Here is a 12730-nt window from a genome sequence, read left to right as displayed (position 1 = left end):
TATCTTATGTCCAAGTCGTCGTGCAGATAGGTGTTAGTGCAGAAGACAAGGTTTCCCTGCATACTACTGTATACATTTGTCAGGCTGGGGAGAGTTGTGAGAGGACAGGGGAATCAATTCTAACACACTGATAAATATGGTTATTTCCCTGGCAAGGGGCGTCAGTGAGGAGTCTAGTACTTGTTATAATTAGTAATTAATAGTGAGATCTTACATGTGATGAGAGTAACATCCCTACCCTACTATGCATACTACTGAGCCTGGGAAAGGTGTGAATGGAGAGGTAGTGTATCTTTACACCCTACTCCACAAAACAGCTATATTTGTGCAAGGTTTCATTGGAGAGGGCAGTCTCTCCCCAAAGTCTTCCCACAGTGTGGTAGAGGGGATTGCAAGAGGTAAGTATGTAAATTCTTCAGCTAAAGTATTTGTACAATCTTGTGAGTCTCACAGGATCGTATAAAAAAGGGGTACTGAAAATCTGGTGCATATAAATTATACCTGTTAGACTTTTCATCCTTGGCGTGGTCTCCCTTAACTTTTTGCCTCTGTTCCTCAGGTCATTGATGTGTGCTGGACTCTGATTTTGCTGTTTTTATTAGTCTGGGCGCTTTACCACTGCTAACCAGTGCTAAAGTGCAAGTGCTCCTGTTTAAAATGTGTATGTAATTGGTTCTCCATGATTGACATATTTGTTTTACTGTTAAGTCCCTAGTAAAGTGCACTAGAGGTGCCCAGGGCCTGTAAATCAAATGTTACTAGTGGGACTGCAGCACTGGTTGTGCCACCCACACAAGTAACCCTGTAATCATGTCTCAGACCTGCCACTGCAGTGTCTGTGTGTGTAAATGTGCACTGTAAATTCGACTTGGCAAGTGTACCCACTTGCCAGGCCTAAACCTTCCCTTTTCTTACATGTAAGGCACCCCTAAGGTAGGCCCTAGGTAGCCCCAAGGGCAGGGTGCAGTGTATGGTTAAGGTAGGACATATAGTAATGTGTTTTTAATGTCCTGACAGTGAAATATTGCTAAATTCGTTTTTCACTGTTGCAAGGCCTGTCCCTCTCATAGGTTAACATGGGGGCTACCTTCAAATCTGATTAATGTGTAGATTCCCTTTGGGAGCGGATGGACATGTGGAGTTTGGGGTCTCTGAGCTCACAATTTAAAAATACATCTTTTAGTAAAGTTGATTTTAAGATTGTGCGTTTGAAAATGCCACTTTTAGAAAGTGAGCATTTTCTTGCTTATACCATTTCTGTGACTCTGCCTGTTTGTGGATTCCCTGTCTGGGTCAGTTTGACAGTTGGGCTGGTTGCACCTCACACTAGACAGTGACACAAAAGGAGCTGGGGTGTAGTCTGCATTTCCTGATGAGCCATCTGTGCTAGGAGGGAGGGGAGGAGTGGTCACTTACACCTGAAAGAGCTGTGCCTGTTCTCACACAATGCCGTCTCCAACCCCCTGGTAAGTGTCTGGGGCCTGGCCTGGGCAAGGCAGGATTTCACATTCAAAAGAGACTTTACTTTGAAGTAGGCCTACTTCAAAGGAGAAGTTGGGTATAAGAAGGGCACCCAAAACCACAGACTTTAGAAACACTTTTGGAACCAAGAGGAACCTCTGCCTGAAGAAGAGCTGAATAGCTGAGGAAGAAGTGCTGCCCTGCCTGTGACTGTGCTTTGTGGAGCTTTCCTGCAGTGCTGCTTCTGCCAGAGTAAGAGGGCAAAGACTGGACTTTGTGTGCCTTCCATCTTGTGAAGAAATCTCCAAGGGCTTGATTTAGAGCTTGCCTCCTGTTGTTTGAAGTCTCAGGGACATCAAAGACTTCTCTCTGCCAGCACATGGAGTCTCTGAAGAGACTCCTGCTCTGACAAGTGGTGCCCTAACCAGTCCCTGGGCCCTTGAAAGGAAAGCTGATGGAAATCCAAGGAAATCGACTTCGGACGACTCCGGACCGACGCCGCTGCTGAATCCGGGGACGCCGCCTGCACCCGATGCCGTGACCTTCACTGTAACGCGACGCTCTTTGCAGGCCTTACGCCGCTGCAGCCCCGCTGAAGTCCACGACTCCGTGGAAGTCGCCCACCACGTCGTGACCGACGCCGCTCGAAGTGCGTGGTTTTAACGCTTCACACAGACACTGCGATCCCCGACTTCGCGCATCGACTTGTTTTCACTCTTCACCAAAGGTACTGTACTTGGGTGTCTACGCGCCCTCCGTGTCTGGCGCCGCTGGTGTCGGCTTGTTGGGAACGACTCCGTCACGCCGCCGTGTTAACACCTCATCGAAGCATTTTTGTTTCTAAGCGCTATTTTTTAGTTTAATCTTTAAAAATTCATAACTTGACTTGTGTATATCGGATTTTTGTTGTTTTGGTCTTGTTTTGTTTAGATAAATATTTCCTATTGTTCTAAACTGGTGTTGTGTCATTTTGCAGTGTTTTCATTAAGTTACTGTGTGTGTTGGTACAAATACTTTACACCTAGCACTCTGAAGTTAAGCCTACTGCTCTGCCAAGCTACCAAGGGGGTGAGCAGGGGTCAGCTGAGGGTGATTCTCTTTTACCCTGACTAGAGTGAGGGTCCTTGCTTGAACAGGGGGTAACTGACTGTCAACCAAAGACCCCATTTCTAACGATACCTATTACAACACGATGTGTTCAGTGAAAATAGAAATTCTGTTACAAAAGTATGCCTTCGCAAGAGAATCATGAGCATAAAGCAACAAACACTGCCCCCTCGGACTGGACGTGGAGGACAGTATGCCAGATGCCTGTGAGTATTTTCAATGCTGTCATTTGAGATGTAATCAGTGGTGTCATAAATGATGTCATAGAACATCTCATGAGTGATGCAATTTATGAGGTTATAAGCACTGCTTGGAGGGGACACAAGATACCGTTAGTGCTGGAAACCGTAACTGATTAATTTATTTGGTTTCTTTTTAGTTAAAATTTTTAATGTTGTCAATGGGAAATTCATCTAACTATAACATGAAAGTGGTCACTTGCATTTATCAATTGGATTTAGGCCAACCTTGTAGAGAACACAATTTATGTTCCTTCTAATATTCCTAGCAATCTTACACAAGGGGTGCAGGAGCGTAATAGAAGCCCCCAAAGTTGCTGCAATGTGGGGGTCGAGGGGAAAGCCCTCACCTTACCTTCCACAGCGCCCCCTTAGGTTTCATTATGCTACTCCAGCCCCATCCCTGCTTATGATGGAAAATTCAGAAAGACTTTGATTAGCAGTGCCATACTTAATATTCAAGGTACTTTGATTAGCAGTGCCATACTTAATATTCAAGGTATCTAATGCATAATGTAGCTACTTCAGGAAACACAGAATTATAGGAGAAGTTAAACAGCTAAAACACCGGCAAGTAGAATTTTTGAGTTACAAGCTTGCTGCTATGTGGTGTGCAGGTCACAATGTTTGTCAGCATTTCATCCACCCTAGGATAATAAATTGGGCACCATTAAAATGAGTAATAGTTTATACCTGTTGTTTAGAGTGCTCTGAAAGAGCAGCAGGTGTTGCATAAATGGCAGCATAAAAACACATTGTATTCTTACTACCAAGAGCACAGAGACATGATAAATAATGAAAAATACCAGTGCTTATGACACCAATATGTGATTGCAACCTGAGACAGAATTAGCTCCTATGGCAATTGTGGTACTCCAATTTTTCATTTCAGTGCCACTGCTGTTTAACCTTTATATGGTTTCTGACTAAAATAGCAGAGTGGGCAAAATACATGGACTGAAGTGAGGTCCCATTAATTATCAGTGGCTGAGAATAATTCACACATGCTACCCATCAATTTTTCTAGGAGTCATTGAGGGTTTCGATCAATCACCAGGTGCATCATCATGTATCTGAAACCCATTCATAACCGAGAAGCTCTACTATAGGCAAAATCAGACAGCTGGAGTTTGTGCAGCACCAAGGGGTGCATTAAGGCCTTAAGAACTATGTATTTTCTCATTCTAATCACCTAAGATGAGAACAGCTGTTTCTGTCATGAAGAATAATGTCATTCGCATTTACCCCTGTGTACATAAATTGTACTTCAATCGAGTTAAAGCTTCAATTTTTCCCTCAGAAAAGACTATAGATTTAACCATAAACAAATTTCTGTGGTTGCAAATTTAACTATCTAGGTCAAGGAGATCTGCTGAGTCTTAAAAATTACTTTAATGTGTGGTACAGACATTGGTCCGATATCCACTGGGAGGTAGCGTAGGACCCTACTGCACTTGCAGTCCAGGAGGTCCCCACACCTTATGTTGGATGAGACCTCCTTAGATTTCATTATGCCACTGAAGGGGGGCAATTCATAAAAGCATTTATGAGTACAAGCAATAGTACTACAGGGTTTCCTTTTTACATACTCGTGTATGCCTGTATGAATAGTACAGCAAATGTTAAACTCTCTAGTAGTAAAAGTGCAAGAAGACAAAGTAATTTCTATTTGTACTAATTCTATATTAAAAGTCCCTGAAAATACCTACACTATTTCCAATGTAAACAATTTAGGGCTAAGCCATGACACCATGTGAGAGTATATTATTGCAGAACTACAACTTAACCTACTCCAAAAACACTTTTGTGAATAGGCCTCTGAGAGTTCCATCAATATTTGTTCATAGGCTTGTAGGTTAGGCTATTGGGTGAGAAATATCAAACTGCCAAAATACCATAGCCTAAACATTGTGAGGCAAATTTTTGAGAATGTAGGTGTATAGAGGCAAGCAAAGGTTTATTATTCTAAAATCCCCATCTGCATACATTGAAGCTATATGCATTGTCAAGGTACATATAAGAGGAGTTAGGTTTAGCAAACTTATACTTACCTAACTATACTTGCCTTCACAACTTTTTGGTCCTCATTATTTGGTGGCAAATATTTACCACATCAATATTTTCCACATAATATTTAGGTAGAATAGCATTGACAGGTAAGCATTTGAAAGACATTTTATCTTGGCCCACATTGCCTTACCCTTCAGGTATACTATTGTATCAGGAATTGGTGGTTTTCATTATACTGGGTTATAAGTTTGACTATTCCATCTCTCTGTAGGCTTGATCCACAAAGGTAACTTACGTGTAGTAAAGTTACAAGTGGGGAGTCTCCTCACTCGGGTGGAGTCTCCACATTCAGGGTGGAATCTCAGCATGCAGTGCACAGTGCAGAAATTCCATCCCAAATGTGGAACTCCCACCCCCCCCAAGTGTGGCAATACTTTCCCAAATGCAGAGAATCCGCAGTTGTAACTTTACTACACATGTTACCTTTCTTAATTGGCCCAAAATGTTTGATTGTTATGCTTTTTAGTCACTACTTCTCTTTTCAGAATAGTAGCTATGCTACTCTTCTTGTTACTGGATGCCAGTGTCACCAAATATATCTCTATAGCTAAAGGCACTAATGGTATGTTATCTGATATTGATTTGTAAAGCACACTAATCACCCAGGAGGGTATCCAGATGTTTGGGCAGGTGTGGGTGAGAAATATCAAACTGCCAAAATACCATAGCCTAAACATTGTGAGGCAAATTTTTGAGAATGTAGGTGTATAGAGGCAAGCAAAGGTTTATTATTCTAAAATCCCCATCTGCATACATTGAAGCTATATGCATTGTCAAGGTACATATAAGAGGAGTTAGGTTTAGCAAACTTATACTTACCTAACTATACTTGCCTTCACAACTTTTTGGTCCTCATTATTTGGTGGCAAATATTTACCACATCAATATTTTCCACATAATATTTAGGTAGAATAACATTGACAGGTAAGCATTTGAAAGACATTTTATCTTGGCCCACATTGCCTTACCCTTCAGGTATACTCTTTTATCAGGAATTGGTGGTTTTCATTATACTGGGTTATAAGTTTGACTATTCCATCTCTCTGTAGGCTTGATCCACAAAGGTAACTTACGTGTAGTAAAGTTACAAGTGGGGAGTCTCCTCACTAGGGTGGAGTCTCCACATTCAGGGTGGAATCTCAGCATGCAGTGCAGAGTGCAGAAATTCCATCCCAAATGTGGAACTCCCCCCCCCCAAGTGTGGCAATACTTTCCCAAATGCAGAGAATCCGCAGTTGTAACTTTACTACACATGTTACCTTTCTTAATTGGCCCAAAATGTTGGATTGTTATGCTTTTTAGTCACTACTTCTCTTTTCAGAATAGTAGCTATGCTACTCTTCTTGTTACTGGATGCCAGTGTCACCAAATATATCTCTATAGCTAAAGGCACTAATGGTATGTTATCTGATATTGATTTGTAAAGCACACTAATCACCCAGGAGGGTATCCAGATGTTTGCGCAGGTGTGCAGGTGTGAAGTCTCCAAGATGCTGAAACAAAAAGGCAGGTCTTTAGCTTCTTGCAGAACTCAAGAAGTGAAGAGGAGGCTCTGATGTGTTTATGGAGGCTGTTCCATGTCTGTGGTGCAACGTAGGACAATGAACATCCTCCAGTTGTACTTTTTTGGATGTATGCAAGTGAGAGTGAGGCAGAGCATTGATGGGTTGGTGAACGTGAATGTGGCTGTTCAGATATGCTGGTCCTGTTGTGTGTAGGGTTTGGTATGTATGCTGGGAGAAGTTTGAACTGGCTGTGCTTTTGAATGGGGAGCACACAAAGCTTTTTGAGGTGTTTTGTGGTGTGGCTGAAGCATGGGAGGGCGAGTAATAGTTTTGCCATTGTGTTCTGGATGATCTAGAGTCCATGTAGGAATTGTTTGGAGGTTCCCATGTAGTTGTGCCATAGTCCAGCCTGCTGGATGAGTGAGTATTTACGTGGTGGTTCTTCTGTTGTTCTCAGGCAACTATTTTCAATATCTTTTGTAGCATTTGTAGGATGTGGAAGCAGGAGGTCCATACTGCATTGACTAGAGATGTTAAGCTTGTCTTCCTGGATGATCCCTAGATTTCTTGCATGGTCTGTGGGTGTTGGTAGTAAGTCCCATGGCCATCAGGAAGAGTACCATCAGGAGGTCTTTTTGCCAAAGACCTGCACTTCTGACATGTCGGAGTTGAGCTGCAGGCAGTTGGTTCGCATCTAGTCTGCTACCATAATCATGCAGTTGGTAATGTTTGTCCTGGTGGAGATTGTCTTGTCCATTAGGGACAGGATGAGCTGGTTGTCATTGGGGTAGGAGGAGATGGTGATGTTTTGTGATCGGATGATGTTGGTTAGTGGTGCCATGCATGAGTGGAGCTGAGGGATGATCACTGTGGGACTCTTCATATTAATCTCTGGCCTCTAATGTGAAAGCTGATAGCCTAACCCATTGTTTTTTTTCCATTTGAGAGCAGATCCTTGTATACCAATCTTGTGGAGTCTTCTGATTAAGGTGTTATTGGAGGCAGTGTTGTAGGCCATGAAGATGTTGAGTAGGATGAAGGCCACTGTTTATACTCTGTCCAGGATCATTTGAACATTATTAGTGGCTGTGATGAGTGCTGGTTTGGTGCTGTGGTCCTCTCTGAATACTGATGATTTAGTGTTGTCTAGAAGATGTGAAGTTCGAGGTGAGTCATGATGCGCTTGTTGTTGGCCTTCATAATCACTTTTGCTGGACAAAGGAGCAGAGAGATGGGTTGCAAGTTGCTCAATTTATTTGGGTCAGCTGTGGGCTTCTTGAGGATGGCCGATGGCTATGTGATAGAGGTGTTGATGATGTGGGTCAGGGTGGTGCTGATTGGTACCAGGTTGTAGATGTAGTAGGGGCATGCATGGATCCGTTGGGGCCCCTGAGTGGATGGTCTGCATGATTGCTGTTGTGTTGTTCCTGGTGACGGTTGTTCAGGGTTGTTCATTTGGTCTGGTGGCTGTTTTGGTTGATGGTGAGTATGTTAGCAACAAGTTCTCTGGGACTGGGTTGATGTGTGAAGTTGCTGCAGATATTTGTGATTTTGTTGTGAAATAAGTTGGATAGGCTGTCACAGAGTTGTTAGGAAGCAGCAGTGTTGTTGACAGTGGCTAAGGGTGAGGGGAAATCCTCAGTGTTAGAAATGGGGTTTCTGGTTGGCTAGGGTATGCACCTAAGCCAGGCAGAACCCACCCAATCTAGTCAGGGCAAGGGAGTTACACGTCCAAGATAACCCCTGCTCACCCCCTTAGTAGCTTGGCATGAGCAGTCAGGCCTAACCCAGAGGCAATGTGTAAAGCGTTTGCACAACACACACAACACATGTGATGCACTATCCCCACCACAAAGGAAACAACACCAAGTTATATGAAAATATACTGTATTGTACACAACACAATTATTAGACCAAACATTACATATCAGTAGTATCTTGCTACCTTAGCAGCTGTCAGAACGTTACACATTAGTTACTCTTGCAACTAGCAGTAGTCACATATAACACACAGTTTACTCAGTATTTTGCAACATAAGCAGTAGTCAGGAAACACGTTATTACACTAAAGCACTTGCCATAAGAATGTCATAAACGCCCATATTAGGAACATTATAAAACATATGGCAAGTCAGAAAACCATTTTAGCATGTTATGCTCATAAAAGGAACATTTGCATTCACATATGAAACATCCTAAAAACAGGTAGGCAACATATAAGGTAATAAAAACTCTAACAACAACTTATGTTATATATATTGGGGGTTATTACAACTTTGGAGGAGGTGTTAATCCGTCCCAAATGTGACAGATATACCACCAGCCGTATTATGAGTTCCATAGGATATAATGGACTCGTAATACAGCTGGTGGTATATCTGTCACTTTACTGTCACTTTTGAGACGGATTAATACCTCCTCCAAAGTTGTAACAACCCCCATTGTCTCTTAGGAGTACCTGGTTTGGATGAGGGCACCTCCACTGCCAAAAGAATGAAGAAGGGGACCCAGGTGCTACTCAGTGCAAAACGGGGGCCTCCTGTGAGTTCTGTGGTAGAGGGAGGGCAGCAGGCACCCCCTCTACATTACTGACGGGCCCCTACTGGGGCCCCTGATCACTGGGGGCCCCCTGGGCCTCCACCAGCCCTCACGAGGGGTGCCAATGTCAGGCAGGAGTTCAAGGAAGAGGGGGATGCCACGCACCCCCTCTGTTTCAATGACAGGCCCCCCCGGGCCTTCACTGTTCCTCCAACCAGGGGGGCCAACATCCAGGCACTGGCCCACCAAGGCGTGGGGGCCTCTGATGAGGCTTCCGCCCCGCCACGGTCCTGATGTGACTCTCCTGGGCTCCGGTGGGGCAGGGAGAGACTTCCTTCTCCCCTGCCCTTCTTGGAAGAGGAGAAAGGGGCCATGTGGGGCTGGGGAGCCTCCGTTGAGGATTTCTTTCCCACCCGGCTCAGCACAGATGTCGCGGCCTGCCTAGGCCGTTAGGAGCAGCAGGCACCAGAGTAGGTGCCTGCTAGTGGCCCGGGGCACTTGACGGAGCGCTCTGCTCCCGGGGGCATGATAGGAGCGCGCTTGCTCCAGTCTTCAACTTTGTAGTTTTCCTTGTGCCCCAGGGGCACAGAAAGCAGCACAACTCCGGCGCTGCACTTAATACAGCCCGGGTCGCGGCGGTGATCTTTTTTTCAAGGCGGTAAAAACGCTTTCCAGGTGCTAACAGCGTAAAAGAAGCAGCGCTTTCCCTTAAAAAGCGCTAAGTCTATTAAAGGTAAAGTGCTCTTCAAATAGCTAAGTCTTTGTCCAATATTGAAGCACTCCTCGTGCTTCACAGGGTTGCAGGGGTCAGGGGCCACAGCACCCTGCCCCTGGGGAGCAGAAATTAAGGAGCAGGCCCACAGGTGAAGTGGCCCAGAAACAGGCCAGCACAAAAGGGATGCAAGCAGGTGGCAAGTCCTTACGGTGACCAAGCAGGTCAAAGGTCAGCAAAGCAGAAGCAGTCCATGGTGGTTCCAGGTGAGTCCTACCAGCCTTTTGTGTCCCGTTCCAAAACGATTCCAAGAGTCTCCAATTGTGGGGAAAACTCCCCTGTACTTATACTCAGTCCTTACATTGTTTTACAATGGTGGGGGAGAGGAGCTTCCAACCAGTTACAACTGCTTCTGGTAGTGCCCCCTCTCTCCTCCAGCACAGGCTCCAAACATCAGTTGGGGGTAAACGACCCTATTGTGTGAGGCCAGAGCACAGCTTTTACAAATGTAGATGTGCCCCACCTCTCCCTTCTCTCAGCCCAGGAAGACTATTCAGTATGCAGATGCACCTCTGTGACACCTCCACCCTCCCTGTGTACAAGCTGTCTGAAAAGTATGCACAAAGCCCCAACTGTCACTCTGCCCAGATGTGGATTGGAGTTAAGCTGCAAAACACCTGAGTCATAAGCACAGATAAATTCACACTTTCTAGAAGTGGTATTAGTAATAAAAAATACACCTATACCAGTAAGCAGCATTTATTATCATCATAACAAACATGCCTGCTCTACCCCTCATAAATCAGACAATATCCCTTCCACATAAGGCAGGGCATTTCTAATGCAATCCTATGAGAAGGCAGCATTCATAGCAGTGAGACATCAGGTTAGGCTATTTGACAATACCAGGACAGGTCACTCAACCTGGCATATGTCCTGCCTTCTACATCCATAGCACCCTGCCAATAGGGCTGGCTAGGGCCTATCTTAGGTGTGACTTACATGTAGTAAAAGGGGGGTTCTGGGCCTTTTAAGTAAATCTAGATGACAGGTCCCTGTGGCAGAAACTGCGCTAGCATGTGCTAGCATGCCTGAGACAGGTTTGAAAGGCTACTTCAGTGGGTGGCGCAAGCAGTGCTGCAGGCCCACTAGTAGCATTTTATTTACAGGCCCTGGGTATAGAGATACCACTGTACAAGGGACCTATAGGTAAATTAAAAATGCCAATTAGGTATAAGCCAATCATACCATCTTTAGATGGGAGAGCACCTGCACTTTAGCACTGATCAGCAGTGATAAAGTCCTCAGAGTCCTAGAGCCAAGAGTGACAGGTCAGAAAAAATAGGAGGAATTAGGCAAAAAGTCAGAGGATGAACCTGCCACAAGGGTCAGATCCATCACTCACGATAAAGAAATTATCCTTGAATGTTTTGGAGCTGTCTTCAATGTAGCGCATTTTTCTTGGTGTCTCTTATTTGCTGGCGACAGTGTCTGAAGTCAGCCTTATAGGTAGTTCTATCTGTTGTGGCTGGCTGTCCATTTTCTTTCTAGCTGTTTACAGTGTAATTTTGGTATCTTGGATGTCTTCTTGCTTGATCTACTATGCTTGTTGCATTTGATAGGTGTGAGGGACTCTGCACGGTTCTTGATCCAGTAGTTGAAGTTGTTGATGTCATTTTTGAGGTTGTCTGTGGAGCTAGCTTGATCCATGCTGAGAACACTGAGCCAGTCTGCTTCTGTGATTTGGCTCCAACTGCAGCTTGGAATGCTGAACTTGCGCTGGGTGTTGACTTGAGGTGTGTTGATTTGGAAGTGGATAATATAGTGGTAGGTCCATGTGAGTGATGTGGTGGAGTTGTGTTTGATGCTGTTGCTTGTGGTGCAGATAGGGTTTAGTGTGTGTTCTGAGGTGTGCGTTAATTCTGGGATCAGTTGGGTGAGTCAGTTTGTGCTCAATCTGTCAAGGAGTGCTGTAGATTTGGAAGCAATTCAGTCTTCCAGGTGAAAGTTGAGTTCATACAGCAGAATGTACGCTCTGGAGTCAATGGTGAGCAGAGTGATGAAGTTGGTGATGAGGTTGGTAAAGATGGATTGTAGCCCATGTGGTCAGTAGGCAGGGGTTCCATGCAGGAAGTTTTAAAGGATTTGCATCTTGTAGTGTTGGTGTTCCATGAATGGGGTGGTATTCTCTCTGAATGTTGTGCATTTGATGGATTCCTAGTAGATGATAGTGAGTCTTCCTCCTGGCTTGTGAAGGCAGCAATCTTGTAACCCACTGGGATTGCCATGGCAATGTCAAGAGCTGATAAGTGGTTGAGCCAGGTCTCTGTGATGAAGAGGATGTCAGGTGCATCACTACTCAGCAGATCCCAAATTTGATTGTGTGTTTGCTGATTAATTGTGCGCTGGGAAGCATGCATTTGAGTGGGTGTTGACATGCAGGTTTGCTGTGGCGCGTGTTGTAGTGTGGGGTGTAAGCGTTGTTGGTGCTTCTGTATTGGGTGGGGGATGTTGAGGGCATTTTAATGTTTGCTTGGGTGGCTGCTGGAGAACTGGCAGTGGGTGCAGATGATAACTCCTACTGTATTGTGAGGTGTGGCTCAACAGCAGTTGTGGGAATGCTTCTGGGTCTAGCGGTCTACGGACTGCTGCTGAGTATTTCTGGGCAATAATTGGACCATGCTTCCTGGTGCTGAGCATGGTCCAGGCACGGATGGGCACAGATGAGCACAGATGGGCTTGCCTTTGGCATATCCATGCTGCAGCTTCCATTAATTAGGTCCTGGGAGGGTGGAGGTGTGCAGGGTGCCATGATGTCATCTCCTGTGCTGATTGACAATGAGAAATGAAGTCCTCTTGCTTAGCTTATTCTTTTAAATATGTTTTGGTAGGAAAACCTGTAAGGTCTCCTCCTGTACAGATGGCTGATGGAAATTCAGGGATGTCACTTCCTTTGTAGGTTTATGATGGGAGGTGCTGTGATGTCATTTTCTGTGCCTATGGCTGATGGGAAAAGAAAAACAATCTAGGAAGGGCTACCCTTAGTCACTAATCCTGTTTGCAATTTTTATGTAACCTTTGGCTTTAGTACGGTCAGA

The 12730-nt window shown here is 44.7% G+C and overlaps 1 pseudogene; it reads right to left on the bottom strand.

Annotated features, from left to right (window-relative positions):
• Positions 1–11342, bottom strand: part of LOC138259459 (oxidation resistance protein 1-like) — a 108885-nt pseudogene extending 97543 nt beyond the window's left edge.
• Between the last annotated feature and the right edge of the window lie 1388 nt (positions 11343–12730).

Source organism: Pleurodeles waltl, chromosome 2_1, assembly GCF_031143425.1.
Source record: "Pleurodeles waltl isolate 20211129_DDA chromosome 2_1, aPleWal1.hap1.20221129, whole genome shotgun sequence".
NCBI classification, from domain to species: Eukaryota; Metazoa; Chordata; class Amphibia; order Caudata; family Salamandridae; genus Pleurodeles; species Pleurodeles waltl.
Note: the sequence above shows the minus strand (reverse complement) of the source record. Positions and strands in the feature narration are given on the sequence as shown.